The following is a 12,321-nucleotide window of genomic DNA, read 5'->3' as shown; positions in this document are numbered from 1 at the left end:
CGTGGCCCTGGGGTCCCGGGATTGAGTCCTGCATCGGGCTCCCTTCGTGGAGCCTCCTTCTCCCTCTGCCTGTGTCTCTGCCTCCCTCCCTCCCTCCCTCCCTCTCTCTCTCTCTCTATCTCTGTGTGTGTGTGTGTGTGGTGTGTGTGTGTGTGTCTCATGAATAAATACATAAAATCTTAAAAAAAAAAACAGAAAGTGAGTGATGGTCATCTTTTGAATTAGGAAGACAATAGATGATGTCTAAAATTAGAGGCATGTCGCTTGAAAGAAATTGCCGAGAGACCAGGAAGGGGTGGCTTTTACATAGTGGGGCAGGATTCTGCTGGGGTTTTGAAGCACACCTGTTCAATTTTTCTCATTAAACGTGGGTAGGTATGTATGCTGTGCTTGGTGAAAGCAAAATTTCATCTCTTTGGGAAAGAAATTTTTTGGAGGACTCACACCAAAAATCAAAAACAGAGAAAACACTTCTTTCCATCTGCATCTGGGAGTGTGACTACCGAAAGGGTGAAACCCAGCCCTGCAGGGATGCCTGGCCACGCAAGACAAGGCGGAGCCACGGAGCCACGCCAAGGGATCATGGGGACCAGGAAAAGGCGGAGCCTCTCTAATCCGCTGGAGGGTGATTTTAGGAATGAGAGTTTCTCTTAAGATTGCCCTCTGAGACCTCTGCTTTGAAAAATGGTCCCAATTCTGTGACTCATGGCTGGCTGCTCTGTGGGTATGAGTCAGATTGGGGGGCATTTTAAGAATGGATGACATTAGTAGAATTTTATTGGCTTGCAAATCATCTTTTATTAACTCCTTGTCCTAAGGACTGCATGACATAAGCTGACGCATGGAGTCCAGAGAAGGACACCTTACTGGAGAGGCGAGGACACACATGACTTTCTAAAATGAATTATATATACTCTGACTAACAAAGCAGGAGTCTGTTTTGTCCTCTGCTAAGTCTCCTAGACCAGGTTACAATGAAGACACATAATGGATATGTGTCATTCCACCCAGTGGAACCAATAATTTGCCAACTATTGACATTTTAAGGAATTTTTGTATTTCTGAGTGAGGTAAATAAACTGCCTAGTAAATAGATCTTGCGACAGGTAGCTGAAGATGGATCATTCCATAAAATAGTTGTATTGAGTACTTTTTGAAGAAAGTTCCTTTTTGAACATTTCGACATTCTGTCAAGTTGCATTAATGATCCTCAGATGTCATCATTTTATTCTTTTTACTCTGCCTTTTACCAAACTTGAGGGTGGAAAAAAGTGCTGCGGGAAGGAAATGGGAAGGAACAGCAGATGGAATTAGCTGGAACCATGAACAGGCAACTAGGACTCAGATAAAAAAGAATTTCACTTTGTTTCTATGAGAATGAGGAGATTAGAAAAAAGGGACAAACTCTGTCCATGAGGCTACCCTCACTCCAAGGGCTGAGGGCTTTTCTAATGTGGAGCCAGTGCTAAGCCCGTTTCACATCGCCCAGAACCCAGCATTGCCACCTGCTTCAGGGGAGAGCACACTGAGTACAAACAAACTCGGATGTGAGTTATTACCTTGTGAAGGCCCCACTCACAGCTTCACGTGAGAAACTGAACACAGGTTTTCTTTTGCAAAAACATGGGTGAAGAATGCCGTTACTGTTGCTCTGAATGTGTCCCTAAGTCAAGTCTGACCGGAGTCCAATAGAAATATGCCTAAGATAAGGCCAGAAAGTTACTTTTCTTTGGTAAAAATTGTGTTAATTCCCTTCATCCTAATTTAATATCTTCCTCTGACCCTTACATGCTTCTCTAGTCAACAATGTAAAAACACACTTACTGTGGGATCTGGAAATGGTTTTCTTCGTGGGGCATAAAAACGCTTCATGGTTTATATAAATATAATAATTCTCGAGATTACCATTTCACGGTACACTGCACACCAAAGAAAGCAACCTGTGTCTTTCTCGAAAATGTGCGGGTGGGTGTGGGGAGCCCCCAGCCCCAGAATGTAATCAGATAAAGCTGGTGGCGTGGTATTAGTGTGTCAGCTTTGCCTAAGTCCCAGCATCTTCAATGGGCCAGCCCTCTCCTCATTTGTCACCCCAGCGCACCTTTTGTGCACATAATTTCCCATTGGTATTACCGAGAGCTTGGAGTCGATAGCCAACTAGCCTCTTTGCTTGTACCATTATTTCCAGCAAGCTTGCTGCATCTGCAATAAATCCTGGAGGATTTGTGGGTGGACTGAGAAGGATGAGTGACAGAAGGAGGTGATAAGGCCTGGATGCAGTGGAAACAAAAGCCTTTCCAAGCTGGCCTGATGTGACCGAGCTGCAGCCTCACAAGGTTCTGTGTGATCAAGTTTTGCCAGCTGTCTCGCAGAGTCCAAGCAAGCTAAAAATGGAACCCGTGAGCATTTCTTTCAACCTCTATTAAGCTTGCCCAACAGGACCAGGGATGAAAATCTCTCTTTTCTTAGCCGTTTCATGTTGTGGTACTGCGGTGAACGCTGGATACTCAGGAAGATGTGTCAGCTGGGCCCAGCAACTGCTTTAAGTGACAGACCCAGATGGAAAGGCAGCTATGGCTCTGTGTGGCAGTCACAGACCGTTTTCAGGTGTGGGAGCAAAAAAGGCAGGTTAATGGAAATCTCTCAGCTGGCTGGCAGAGGGGCTATGACAAGCTCTTCAAAGCAAGGTCGTTTTTAAGTAAGATCAAATTGTGGCTGCCATTTTATATAATTTTTTTTCTTGGGTTTTATTCTTCTTATTTTTATCTGGGAAATCTCAACTTAGAAGCAGTGTCTGTTTATCAGCAATGGCACATTAAGTCTTCGTATGTGTGTGCAATTCAACATGTACATGAAGGGAGGGACTGCAGCTTCTGGAAAGCATATTGCATGAGAATCTGCACCATTGCTGAGGTCTTCTTATGTGGTGCTTGGGATTTTTGGGTCCCTTGCTAGTTCTGTGTATCGGTCAGAATAGTCTGAGTTATGTCTCGATAACAAATATCCCTAAAATTGCAATGGTTTACAGTGAGTTGTTGTCCATGCCAAGGGTTTGCAATGGACTGAATAGTCCCTGCCTTCCAGTCCATATATTGACATCCTAATCCCCACAGTGATGGTATGTGGAAGTGGGCCTTGGGAGGGTAATTACATTTAGGTGAAGTTGTGAGGGTTGAACAGTCATGATGGAATTGATGACCTTAGAAGGGAGTGAAGACACCAGGGCTCACTCTCTCGGTGTCTCTCTGTCTCTCTCTCTCTCTCTGTCATGCAAGGATATCATCAGAAGGCAGCTGTCCGCAGATAGGGAAGAGCACTTTCACTAGACGCTGAATATGTCAGCACCCTGGTCTTGGACTTCCCAGCCTGCGGAACTGTGAGAAATAAATGTTCGTTGTTTCCTCCACACAGCCTATCATGTGGGGGAACTTGTTGTGACAGCTCAAGCTGGTGAAGACAGTGTCCACTGTGGTTCAGCTGTGGCCTGTGCTGGGACCGGGTGGATGGAGCAGCCTCTGTCTGGGACATTGCTCGTGTCAGAGCAGAGAATGATGAGTCATGAGATGGCACTTAAAACCTCTGCTTACAGGAGACATGCATCACTCGTACTCACATTTCCTAGCTGGGCTTGCAGGGCAAAGAGTAGCATTCCACATGAAGGGAACAGACCCACTCAGAGGCACATTAGTACAGTCATTAGCAGCCCTCAGAGTTCCTCTATGTAATGTAAGGGAAGTGGAGGTCTCTGATTCCATTCAGTGGCACTGTGAGGCCGTACTTCTGGCTACAGAAACCTGTTGGAAAGAAGCTCCAGAACCATCATAATATGGCTGATGAATGTGAAGTTCCAAGTTGGTTGACTGAAAGATATATATGTGTCACAGCCAAAGAATAGTTGTGGAAAGGAGGAAGCACCAAAAGAGAAACTGTTTTCAAACATTACACTTGTATTAGAAATAATTTTGTTCCTCTATCCATGAGGAATAAAAGTGTTTTTTTTAATCCGTTTTTGTGTGTGTGTGTGTGTGTGTGTGTGTGTGTGTGAAATAGGATGATTGTAAAAAAGATCTGAAAAGATGGAAGTGTAGCTTAATGACTTTTTATAGACAGAGCATATATATGCAATTACCACCTGGTTCTTTTTTTTTTTTTTTACTTCTTTTTTTTTTAATTTTTATTTATTTATGATAGTAACACACACAGAGAGAGAGAGGCAGAGACACAGGCAGAGGGAGAAGCAGGCTCCATGCACCGGGAGCCTGACGTGGGATTCGATCCCGGGTCTCCAGGATCGCACCCTGGGCCAAAGGCAGGAGCCAAACTGCTGCGCCACCCAGGGATCCCTACCACTTGGTTCTAATAAGAGCACATTGCCTGTATTCTGGAAGCCCCAGAGTGTCCCTTTCCAGTAATGGCTCCCTTCACTTGCTTTTTCTCAAATAAAATTGGTAAAGACTCTTTCAGAATTTCCTGAAAAAAAGCTCTCAGATAGAAAGTTCCAAGCAGAAGTTTTACTGGGGATGTTCTTGGGAGATGCACCTGTAAGAAAATCAGGAAGGTAAGGTGAGCAAAGGGAGAAGGAAGTTGGTTCACAGTCTGGTCATCAGTCCTGCAGGAGTCTCCGAGTTGTCCTAAACAGAGGCAAGTTTGTCCTAAACAGTGGGCTTTCTTATTCCCACATGAGCCAGTCATTACACATAAGTCAACCCCAAAGGAGGGAGGGTGGGTGACCTTGGGTGTACAGTCTCCTGTGACCCAATGAGAGGGACTTAGCTGTGAATCATCAAGAGAGAACATTCTTAGCTGCTCAAGTGGGTGCAGGGCTCCTGAAGAGGGGATCCCGTGGAGCAACACATCTGCAGCTCTAGCTCTTAGGGCAACCTCTTCCTTACATACTTATCAATTTTAACATTTAAGCATGCCACATGCATCTTTTAATATCTGGTTTGTTTTACCCAACATGACATGTTTAAGATTCACCATTGTTCTCTGTGAGCGTAATTTGTTCATTTCCATGAAAATACTGTATTCTGTTTTATTAAATCCCATTTTGTTCATCCATTCTGCTGCGGAGGGACACTTGGGCGGTCTTCCATCTTTGGCTATATATACACCATACCACAGGAATATCATGTATAAATGGCTCCTGGTGCATATTTTTACGTGTATGTCTAGACTGGGGAACTAGGAGTCACACCACTGGGATGGGAGCTATACAGACTTTCACCTTTCTAGGGAATGCCAAACAGCTTACTTTCCCAACAACTGCATCTGTATTTCCATGGTTCCACATCCTCCTCAGAACTTCATATTTTTATTTTTGTGGTTGATGTTGTTTGTTTTGAATGCAGCCACCTGCATGTATCAAGCCATGTGTCATCACTGTTTTATTTGCCATTTCTTTGATGACTAATCAATTTGAGCAACTTTTCACTCTCTCTTTTTTTTAATCTGTGCTGGTTTTCTTCTTTTGTGAGGAGAGTCTGGTTATGTCCATTTTTTTAGTTCTCTTTTTCTTAGCAAGTTAAATAAGATCTTTACATATTTTGGATGTATAAAATATTACAAACTAGATAAATATTGCAAATGCCTTGTCACTCTACAGTTTCCTTTCTTAATGAAGTCTCAGAAGTTCTTAATTTTAAAATAACCAAAATTTATCAATTTTTTATCCTTTCAGTTAGTGCTTTTTTCATGTCTTATGAAGTATGTTTACCTTACACTCGGAAAAATCATTTAGATGCAGATACCTTGTGAAGTATGCTGTTTCATTTAGTTCTGAGATGAGAATGTATCCTGTACTGTTCTTTCCTTTAAAAAGGCATTTTGAGTACCTGGAAAGAGAAACCATTTTCTTTGCAAAGAGATCAATTTGCCTTCATTTTAGCCTCAAGTTCTTTTAGCTCTGGCCATTGAATCCATAAGGAAATGATACTAGTTATTTAAACAGAGAAAAAGAAATCACCTTGCAAAAAACCTACAAATACCATTCCAATTCAGCTGACTTTTTAAAGTTGAAATCTCTTTTCAAGAGACATGATCATTGGGATAGTTAAAAGGAAAAAAAAATTAACTCTTAGCAGGAGGTGGCAAAGAAAATCTGTCAGATGTAGTCTGGAAAAATGAACAGATCCAATAGGGTTTAGATAAGTTCATGGACTGATGGTTTTATAATGGGATTATTTAAGGAAGCTGAGAGTTTTAAGGTCTATCTATAGCCTTTTAAAAAAGAGCTATGTCACTCAGGGCAGTGACTCCCAGCAGTGCTGTAGAGCCATCTCATTGGACATTAGTAAGATCGTTGACCCTGACATATTCCAAAGTGCTAATTCCCCTCTCCCCTATGCATTTCTCAGGCACAAGAATGTAGGCATGAATTTAAGATGGCAGAGGCTAATGCTGTGCCTTCAAGTTGGAGCTGGACCTGTGCATCTAATTGGTTTTACCAGCTGAAGGAGTGACTTCACTGTCATTGTTGTTGTAGTTTACTGGCAGAAGGTGAGCTGATCCTGAGAGGGGGCATTCCCCCAGCTATGCCCTTCCTACCAAAAACAAGTTCCTGCTCTTGCCCACCACCTCTTTGCCCTTCTCTGCCCTGAAAGATTGGGTGCCCATCTTTCCTAGAGACACATCTCAATTTTCTGTAGACAGTAGTTACTCTTACCTATGCTGTACCCCCAAGATTGAGAGTCACTGACATCAGGCAACTGTGCCCTTCCTCTTGCAACTATCTCATACACTTCAGCATGGGAGTTGCCATGCTCTTATGTTTGGAAAATGTATCATTGTGTTGCTGTGTTGCCATTGGTGATTTCTCATTTATGTGCCCTTGCCCCAGGAAGGGGTTCCATCTGAAAAGACAAACTTCCATTTCAGTTTCAAGAAAAGATGTGAGCAAATCATGGCTTCCAATCAATCCAACTGGACAGAAGTTCTTCAAAAAGTAGTTATGAGCTTTAACTGCCCACATTTCCACAAGTTTTGGTTAAGATGAATCTGCTTAGCCTCAATCACAACTAAAAGTCAACATTTCCTTAGTAGCCCTTTCAGGGGCCCAATAAATATTCTTTTCACTGTCTAGGTTCTGAACCACCATGAGAAATTAAAGAAATTGAGAACTAAAGGACCTATAATAAAAATCCTGTTATAGCATACCTTGTGATCATGCAGGATTAGAGATTGGGGTCAGTTCTCCATCCAGCTCTCTTTCTCAAGTTTCAAGGGGAGGGGGAATATGGAAAGGAAGTCAAACACAAGTAAGGTAACTTGGGGTAACCCCATCTAGAAAAATGGGGAGGTGAGGGAGGGGTCGGTCTCCATATCTCCAGGATTCTCCTGGTCCCATATACTTGAATCAGTATGAAAAAGCAGGTGTCAAATAGCTGGGAGAGTCTGGAGCTGCTGCCACCATCCAAACTGGTGACAAACTTTTGAATCAATCATTCTCAATACAGTGGTGTCAGGATAGATTTTGGTCACAAATTGGAACACCAGAACTCTCCGCCAGCTAGCTACTCAAGCTCACCAATTAATTCCTCAGTTTCCTAATTGGCTATCCTATCACTGAATTCTTTAGTTTCCACTTACTACACTAAGGCAAGGATTTTACCTTCTGTCCTTTATTACAAATGAAGGCTAAGTTGAGGAAATAGTTTAGTTTGTGATAAATAAACCTGCTTTTTGAACCCTGGGAGTCTGCAGGTTTATCCACCAGATATAAGCAATGCTACCCAAATTAGAGTTACAGATGAGTAATCTGAATAAGACTGATAGCATAGTAAGGCAAAGAACTTTCTGTGAGCAGCCCTCTCTGAGGAGGAAAAATGGAAAAGCTGAGTGAATCATATGCAGTTTATTCTTTCCAGATTTTCCAGTTAGATTCTACTGCTAAAACCTAAGGGTCTTCTTTAGACCAGACATGTGCTAAATACCCTCTAGATATTTTCAGGATGCATGATCTCAAATCCTTTGTCCCTATATGCTTAAAAATTGTGGAAAGATCAATATTTGTAGGGACATATCTAAATAATTTTTCCAGGTCACTAGTTCTTAAAAGAATTTTGTTCATTTGTTCAAAGTCTCTCTACTTAAAATCTCTCTCTTTTTAAGTGAGGCATGTAAACAGATCGAAGCAAAGACTAGTTAAAGATTGGCTGGGGGACACACAGATCCTTTTTCACTTATCTCTGATTCTTGGGAGCTTCAGAGAAGGCTCCGGTCCTCATTGGGACTGCCCCAGGCTCTACAGGAAATCATGACTCCAGAGAATTAGAAACATTTCCCTGGATTAATTCAGGACTACAGAAAGCTAGATTTTAGACCCTGGTAGAGTTATTTTTACTAAATAATATTTGGTTGTGATGTCTTCAGCATACATTAAGGGATGTTATAAAAATGCGAGCAGGCACACAAAACTAATTTTATTTATTATAAGGGTATTATTGAAGATATTGTTTACCTTGTTAAATTATGTTCTCTTTATGAGGACCCAGGGGAGAGATTTTTCTTAGTATGTTGTTTCTAAGAATAGTTGTTCTTTTTCTAAGCATCTGGCTTGTTTTAATTTATAGACTCTATGAAACCTGAAAGCAACTCTCTTACTTCATTCAGGTGGCTATAACAAAATATTGTAGAGTGGATGGCTTATAAACAACAAATATATTTCTCACAGTTTGAAAAGCTGGGATGTCTAATATCAAGGCACCAGTAGGTTTGGTATCTGGTGAGGGCCTGTCCTGGTTCACAGTGTCTGTCTTCTTGCTGTGTCTTCACAGGTGGAAGAGTAAAGAGAGCTGTCCAGGATATCTTTTAATTTTTATAAGGGCACAAATCCCACTCATGAGGTCTCTGCCCTCATGACCTAATTACTTCCCAAGGGCCATACCTCCAAATAGTATCACATTAGGGATAGGACTTCAACATATGAATATGAGGGGAGCACATTCAGTATACAGCAATAGCTGTTCATATTTCTACTTTTGCATTGACTGCTAAAAAGGTCAGACCAAAACTGGCAACCTACCTGAGCAAGTGGATGCATTTCATGTATTAACTCCAGCCTTGCCTTTATCTTACATTTCTTACTCTGTCCTTTGATCTATGTATTAATTAGGAGTCTTCCTGGCAACTGGCAGCAAATCCAACTCAACCTATTTGAACATGAAGAAGAGAGTGATTCCATGCAAGACATATTTATGTATACAAGAGATGGATTTCCAAAGGAAGTTCAGGACAATCTTACCAGAAGGAGAAAAATGGAGAGAAACTATGGCAGCAAAATGGCTGCTGTGGCTCTAAATCTCGCATCAAATCACTCCCAAGTCAAGTGAAAGAAAGGATGATTTGTCCTTCCCCCAAAACTTTGGGGGGAATGTCTATTTTTTTCTCACTGGATGAGTTGGGGTTAAGTGTCTATCCTTGAACCGATTCAGTGGAAACACTGTGTGCCTTAAGAAACCCTCAGCCAATATACCTAATGCTATCACATGGGTAGGAAATGGGTAATGTACCGTCCTCTTGGCCTATTAGCATTCCTGATTTGCCCCTTCCCCATGCCATTTTCTTTGGAATTTATCTATTTCATATCTGTTCCTTTGCAGTTTTGCCTTAAGCTAGAATGGGTTGATCAGACAACTAATCCCTGCTCAGCTGGTAATGTCCAGATAACATAATACCTTCACCTCATTTACGAGTCCCTGAAAGAGCCATAAGTGCAGGGGCCGTGGTTTATTTTTTTATTTAAGAACATAAGGTGGAAATAAGAACAAGGTTAATAAAAACACACCTAATAATTAAGTCCTTTCTTGCTACTGGTGGTGAGTAATTCTGATTTTACTTTTTTAGCAGCCCAAATGGAAGGGGAAGATGGTAAGGGCAAGGGCACAAGAGATGGTGGGTTATCTTCAGTGAAGAATAGATACATGGATTGATTATATGTCTTTCAGGCAATCTCTATAAATACTTTTACTTTGATGAGTTTTTGATAGATATTCTACAATTCCAGAGCTTGTGCTGTACTTAGTATAGAGTGGAATTTGCTAGGTGAATGAGGAACGTCATGCCGGCACATTCGGGTTTACATAGAACTAATCTTGCAGGGCCACCCATGAAGACCAATGTCTGTTAGTGGATTCACTCCTCCTTTCCAATTTACACAGGCCCCTGATGTTTCAAGCTGGAACAACTACAGCAACTTTGCCAGAACTTCTTCGATCTCTGTCTTTCCTCTTTCATAAAGAGTGATGGGTTGCCCACTCTAAGGTCTGGCAAATGAGATCCAGGCTCCCAAATTCCACTTATAGGATTCTGGTGCTTTTACACTCTTTCTTTTCCTTTCAATTTCGTACCACCATTAAGATATTATTGCCTCTGAATCCTGGCTTGGATCCCTGAATTTTTTCATTGGTTATGGCAGGGAGTAAGAAGCCAATAGTTGCTTTATTTAAAATGCAGATTCCTGGGCTCTACTCACAGGGAATTCTGAATCCGTATCCTAGGAGGTGGGAAGTCCTAGAATCTGCATTTCAATAAACAAACCAGATTCACATTTCAGCCATTGAAAGCAGCTCTCTATCAGCTTTTAGCAGCCTACAATAAAACCATAGTTTAAGTTAGCCTTTCTCAACCTTTGGCTCATTATTGTCCTCCTAAGGAGCTTGTATTTTATTAATTTTTATTTTTGTTTTTATTTTTATTTTTATTTATTTATTTTTTTTTACTCACCACCTACCTTCTCAGCCCCCACTACAAAATTTTAATACCAAGATATATAAATATGTTTAGGTACTGTGGTCCTTTGAGGAGATACAAACTGTGGTAATATTTAAGTGTTTTTGCCACCCCGCCCCCGACCATGAATAAATTTTCACCCCTTTGAGGAAACATTGGTTTTATTGGGAATACATGGTTTAAATCAAAGGCTTTGGAAGCTTGCTGTGCCCATGTCTGACTGCCCTCTGCCCACTGTGCCAGTGGGACCAGAACTTACCATACTTCTTAATCATTTCATCTCTCCTCCTCCACCTTCATACTATCCTTTCTGAGGGTCTTCTGTTGGTCAATAGCACTGTCCAGCTGGAAATGTTGGAATTATCCTAGCTTCTCCTTTTTCCCTGATCCTGTTAATTTTATCTGCTACACACTTTATAAACATTAATCTTCTTCTGTAATCCAACCACCAAATATCTCATTCTGAATGTCATCCTTTCTTCCCTGAATGGTTGCAATAGTCTTGCTAACCTCCTTCTCATCTCTGGTGCTCAAGTCCAAAGATATGACCAAAGATTTACATAAAGATCTGACTCAGTTCAGGTCTGATCCCCTTGATACCCTTGCTGTAACATTTCAGGGGCTCCCTGATGCCCTTCAGATTAAGCACAGTTGCTTTAAAAATGGTGGCTAGACGATCTAAAGTTTGGTCACTTATCCTGTTTCTTCAACTCATCCCCTAAGTTTCTGTCTTCACATTTTATGCTCTCATTTACTGAACTGTAATTCTTGCTATATTATACTCCTTTGTCTTTTCTTATATGATTCCTTCTTCCTGGGGTTCCTTTCTCATTCTTTCTAACTGGGTTATCACTCCATATCCTTTAAAACTCAGCCCAGTTGTTGGCTCCCTGAAGAGCCATTCCCAAGAGCCCAGGCTGTCCTAAAGTCTCCTCCACAGAATCCCAGCCCACTCCGAGTTTCTTTTGTGGCATTGCTTTGAAATCTCTTCTGTCTCTCATTAAATCCTAAACTTGTTGATGGCAGCAACCACCTCTTTTTATTTTTCTATCTCCAGAAGCTAGCAGAGTGCTTGGCACATGACGAATGTTCAATAAAATGTTTGTTGAAGTGAACCGAACTACCCTTCCCAAGGTTGGGGGTACTAATTAGTATTAAAATGGACCGAAAAAGCAGGTGCCCAGGAAGGAAATAGAAAGGCCTTGAGAATCCCCCAATGGGATAATTACTTCTAAATAATTCTGATTGAACCAGAGTTGTTCCTGAAAGATGCCAAAACAACTGGTCAGTTCATTGGAAAAGTCAGCCAGTTGGCATTAGAGAGACCAAAACATTCAACCAGTCATTTCACGAGACTTGTGACTTTTCAGCAGGTGTCCCTGAAGCCTGGGATGGAAGAAGTTACTGATCACTCTTTGTTTCTACTTTCTCCTCCTTCCTACCCTCCCACCCACCCCACAACCTATGCTGGTGTTTTAGCACCCGTGTGAATATATGAACATTTTCAAAACTTATATACTGGAGGAAATCCCCTAAACTGGCCAGGAAATACCCAGAACTGTCCCCCAGGAAAGCCTACATATGAAAAGGCAAGTT

This window comes from Vulpes vulpes, chromosome 10, assembly GCF_048418805.1.
Source record: "Vulpes vulpes isolate BD-2025 chromosome 10, VulVul3, whole genome shotgun sequence".
NCBI classification, from domain to species: domain Eukaryota; kingdom Metazoa; phylum Chordata; class Mammalia; order Carnivora; family Canidae; genus Vulpes; species Vulpes vulpes.
Note: the sequence above shows the minus strand (reverse complement) of the source record.